Raw genomic sequence first — 6,000 nt, 5'->3', positions numbered from 1 at the left:
AGGACAGCGAAGCTGCACCATTTCATGTGAACAACATCCTTGGTCTACACTACACCAGAATTCTAGCACATTCTGTAGTTTTCTGAAAAATGCCAAGTCCTACTTCTCTGAACTTATCTCACCCTACCTTTGTTCTTGCTCTTTGCACACCAGCCTCGTGGATTATTTCTGTTCCTCAAACATGTGAAATTGGTCCCCACCTTAGGATCTGGGCACTGGCTATTTTTGTGGAGGGGAATGCTTTTTGCCTAGGTGATCTTGCTGGCATTGCCTTTTTATCAGATGGAAAATCACTCCTCAGAGAGAGGTCCATTTATAGTTGTCCCTCAATTGTCACAGGATCTTATTTCATACTCGCGGTTTTAGGTTTTAGGCTTATAGAAAAACTGAGCGGAGAGCACAAAGTTCCTATGTATCCTTCCTCTCTCTCCCCCATCCTCACACCGTTTCTCCTATTAACCCCATCCTACACTAGTATAACTCGTTTGTTATGATTAATGAACCAATATTGATACATTATTATTACCTAAAGTTTATCATTTATTCAGATTTCCTTAGTTTTTACCTAACGTTCTTCTCTGTTCCAGGATCCCATCCAGGATAACATATTCCACTTAGTAGTAATTTGTTACACTTTTGACTTTCATGTTTATTCATGTCTCTGCTGTGACAGTTTCTCAAATTTTCCTGGTCTGCCTTTAAAAAAAATTTCTAATTTTTAAATGTTTATTTATTTTTGACAGAGAGAGAGAGAGAGAGAGAGCATGAGCAGGGGAGGGGCAGAGAGGGAGACACAGAATCTGATGCAGGTTCCACACTCTGAGCTGTCAACACAGAGCCCAACACAGGGCTCGAACTCATGAACCACGAGATCATGACCTGAGCCGGAGTCAGACGCTTAACTGACTGAGCCACCCAGGCGCCCCCTGGTCTGCCTTTTTGACTGCTGATTGCCAATGCTGAAAACAGTGCCAACCCTAAACCAGGTATTCAAAATATTTGCAGAGCATGTGTAAATGAATTAATAGCTTGAGTGAGGAATTCACAATTAGTATTACGTTATTTGGCATTTGTTTAACACTTTCCAATTTGCAAAATAAACTCATTTATCTTATTCATTATCCTGATAATCTTGTGAGGGGGGCCAAGGGGACACATATTATTCTCTAAAAGACGAGACCTAAAGGTTACAGAAGTTAGTGAATTGCCTTTGATACAGGAAAGCTGATATCACACCCTCAGTTCTCTGATGATTCTATTCTTTCTAGTACCTCAGTGGAGAGAGTGGACCAAGAAAGAAAATACCATTGCAGCCAATTTTATCTTGGGTGGTGGGTAAATCAAATGCCAAAAGCCTCTATAATTTTCACCAAAATAAATAAAACAAAACTTGAATAAACAAGCACAACATACAATAGATAGATAGGATACAAGGCAGATTTACACTTGACTCTAAAATTAGGTCAAACTGACTTTACAGATATACTTTCTTCAACATACAAGTAAACTTGTATTTGTTGAGTGAATGTTTAATGACTCTTAATTGCATGTACCTTGTTAAGGTTTAATTAGAAGATGTAACTTATTAGCCTAAGGCAAAATTTCAAGAAGCACCATAGGAGGATTGCTATAGCTTTGGTAAAACATGTTATACTTGTTAATCCTGGTAAAGGTAACAGTTAGTGGGATGTCAATTAAACAATTACTTAATTTCTGGTGTTATAGAACAATCAAATGTTTAAAAGGTAGAAATCTAAATTCTCAGATTTTTATAGGAATTACTTCTTTATCATAAATAATGGTATACACTCTTACAGCTGGAAGGGACTTCTGTAATTTAACCTGTCATTTCACAAGTGAGGATGCAAAAGGTGAAAGAAGTTGAGTAATTTCCCAAAATCAACATTAACCAGGTTGATGGTAAGAAGAGGGTTTTGATCTCACGTATTTTGGCATTCATTCCTGTGTTCTTTTCCTTGCTCAAATTGTACGTCTAATGCCTCCATCAAGGTGTGAATTGAGTTGATATTCTAAAAACAAAACTTGGCTCTTTAATGTAAGGGTAACTACTCATATCCTTCTAAAAAGTGATGGGTCAATTCTTAACGATGAGCAAATACTGTTACGTCTACCTATCAAAACTGTACTGGATGAAAAAGGGCATGATCCCCAAAATTTTATGGAAAGCTATAAAGGAGAAGTAACATACCTGTGTCAATCAACCTACTGCATATTCATTATATTCCTCCTCGAGAGAAAAATTAGCAACCTTTGTGGATACTTCTGAAATAGAAAAAATATTCTAGAATAAGGAAATATTTTAGATTACAAATCAATACTTGCCATATTTGAGGGACACAATAATTAAAAATACCATTATAAATAAGCAAGAAACACAAAGGGCTCTGTCCATGATAAAGAACAGGTAGGGGGCGTCTGGCTGGCTCAGTCAGTTAAGTGTCCCAACTTTGGCTCAGGTCATGATCTCACAGTTGTTGGGTTTCAAGCCCAGGTCGGGCTCTGAGCTGGCAGTGCAGTGCCTGCTCTGGATTCTCTGTCTCCTCTCTCTGCCTCTCCTTCACTTACACACACACACACACACACACACACACACACACTCTCTCTCTCTCTCTCTCTCTCTCTCAAAAATAAATAAACATTAAAAAAAAGAATGGGTGGGACTCAATACTCCTGTTACCATCTTCCTGTACTGCAGGAATTTATAATCCAGCAGCCACACCTATGTAAAGCTGGTGAATGTTATTTTTCAGCACCACTTGAGATGCATTGTGCCTCCTGACCTGATTAAAAAAGCTTATTTGAAGGCAAATGCTATCACTTAAAATGTTATATGGCATTTGGTGATGTTGAGTAGGTTTGTGTCATAAGAATGGGAAAACCCTACTGATTCAGGGAAAGACACAGAAGAAGGTTTTTGTTGTTTTTGCTAATAAATTGAGTTACTTCAGACTTCTGACCAATCAAGTTATTGAAAACCAATGTGCCTGGTAGAGATGATAGCCTGGATGAAATAAAGAAGCCCATAAATAACTGTGATAAGGTTCCTGGGGCGATGTCACAACTTTACTTTGTCCTACCAGCCATGGTATCAAGAGAGCCTAGGTCATGGTGAGGGTAAAGCAAATCCCCCATAATGTAGGAAAGTAGCAGCTACTGATAGAGTTAGGCTGTGACATGCCTTCTTATTTAATGAACTAATTTATTTATAGGTAATGGATGTTATTTTTTTCACAAACACAGTCACAGACTGGCTGACTTTTGTTAAGAAACTAAGAGATGCAAGAAATGTTGAGGTATTTGGTCAGGGACAACATCTGAGCTGTCTACAGCCAGGGTACTGCAGAACCCTGCTGATAAAGTATCCACAAAGGTTGCTAATTTTTCTCTCGAGGAGGAATATAATGAATATGCAATAGGTTGATTGACACAGGTATGTTACTTCTCCTTTATAGCTTTCCATAAAAATTTGGGGATCATGCCCTTTTTCATCCAGTACAGTTTTGATAGGTAGACGTAACAGTATTTGCTCATCGTTAAGAACTGACCCATCACTTTTTAGAAGGATATGAGTGGTTACCCTTAAAGAGCCAACTTTTATTGGCTCAGATAAATTAGTTATGGAGTTTTCTCTATGTCTTTGGTTTGGGAGGGAGAAAGAAAGTCAGAGGCATAGTTATTGCTGACAAGAAATTTACAATTAAATCTTAGACTATAAATTAGGGAGCTCTCTTGTGCGACTGTGGGCAGACCACCTAACTTTTCAATCTCTGTTTGTTGCAAGAATAAAATAAGAGAGATTTGCTCTTAGAACAATCATGGCCTAATGTTTAAGACCATAGGCTTTAGATCAAGACCAAACTACATTTGATTCTTCATCAATGTTTACTAATCATGTGATCTGGGCAAGTGATTTAACTTTTCTATGGTCCCTGATAGGTAGAACTGTTCCATAAATGGTAGCCATTGTTAATAAGAATTACAGGTCAGTTTTATTAAACACAAACTAATCAGAGAGTTGTATATCAGTACCAAGAAATTTGTCAGCTTGTTACTATAAATAAAAGTTTTCCAGGATAATTCATGAAAGAGATGCATTCTGTAGGAGAAAGAAGGAAATGTGTCATGTTTTATGAAAACCGTAAACATGCACCTCTTAACAGAGCTGTGGCATACTGTGGAGATAACCGTATGGCAGGTGTACCGCAATAGTACAGGGGTGTTCATGGCTGATTATTTGAAATAGCAAAGATTTGGGAAAAACGTAAATTTTTCTAATAAAAATTATAATTACTAGCTTATTGTGTTGACTGTATTCTAAGTATTATTGTAAGATTTTTAAGTTAATAATTTGTTTCCCACAAAACCTCTATGAAGTAGATAGCATTTTCATTCTCACTTAACTATAGTCATGTCAAAGAACTTATGTATATTTATATGTACTGTCCTGACATGTTATTGTTCATACAAAAATAAACAAGATTCAAAACTCCATTTCTCTGTCTCTTTCTCTCTCACTCTCTCTTTCACACACACACACACACACACACACAAACGCACGCACGCACACACGCACACACGTGGTCATATTGAATTTAAAGAATTAACCTAAGGGGCACCTGGATGGCTCAGTCAGTTAAGCATCCGACTTTGGCTCAGGTCATGTGTCACAGTTTGTGGATTCAAGCCCCGCATCAGGCTCTGTGCTGACAGGTCAGAGCCTGGAGCCTGCTTCTGATTCTGTGTCTCCCTCTCTCGCTGTTCGTCCCCCACTCATGCTATCTCTCTCTCTCTCTCTCTCTCTCTCTCTCTCAAAAATAAAAACATTTTAAAAAAAGAATTAACCTAATAATATATTTCTTACAAAAGACTCAGTTTAAATATAATGACACTGAAAAGCTAAAAGGATAGGAAAAGATATACCACTGTATTTCCAATATCAACAAAAAAAATAAGAAATAAAATATTAAAAATATTATCTACAAAAGAATAAAGTATACCAAGTCTTCTGTAGCAAATCAAAGAGAAGATATTTTAAAGTTCTATACTAAATTCTACAAAAAACTATTAAGATCAGTTAGAGAAGACCTCAATAAATGGAGGCATATACCATGCCAATGGATTAGAAGACTGAATAGGATAAAGATACTGCTTCTCCCAAAACTGATCTATAGAGTCAATGTAACTTCAATGACTAACCCCAGCTGGTGTGTGCATATGTGTGTACCGCATGTGTGTAATTTGAAAACATGATGCTAAAATGAATGCAGAATGTAAAGGGTTAGGAAATAACCAATGCACTCTTGAAGAAGAATATAACTTGAAGATTTACACTACCAGATGTGGTAATGACTAATAAATTGGGATTGGTTCAAGGATAGACAATAAACCAATGGAATAGACTAGAATTCAGACACAGATCCAAAGACAGAGGGTCACCTGACGTTTGACAATGCTGACACGACAGTGCAATGGGGAAAGGATGACAATTATTTTTTTCAATAAATGGTGCTGGGTCAATTGGATATCCATTTGGAAACAAACGAATGTTGAACCTTTTATCTCCCACCATCCACAAAATTCAATTCTAGTTGGATTGTAGATCTAAATGTGAAAGGTAAAAAAATAAAGCTTTTAGGAGAAAACTTAGGAGCATATGTCATGACCTTGGAACAGGAAAAGATTTCTTAAACAGGGAACAAAAACACTAATCATAAAAGGAAAAAAAAGAGGATAAATTGGATTACATTAAAATTAAGAACTTCTGGTCATCAAAAGACATTGTTAAGGGAGAGAGAAAGCAAGCCAGAGTGAGAGAAATTATTTGCAGTAACATATCAGACAAAGAATTTTATGCCCGGGATATAAAGTACTCCTACAAAATAACAAATGAAAACAAACAGTCCAACACAAAAACGGATAAGACGGCATGGCAAGGAACAAAAGATAACCAAATGGCCATTGGAAAACAGGGGAATGCAA

The sequence above is a fragment of the Panthera onca genome, chromosome A2 (assembly GCF_046562875.1).
Source record: "Panthera onca isolate mPanOnc1 chromosome A2, mPanOnc1 haplotype 2, whole genome shotgun sequence".
NCBI lineage: Eukaryota > Metazoa > Chordata > Mammalia > Carnivora > Felidae > Panthera > Panthera onca.
Note: the sequence above shows the minus strand (reverse complement) of the source record.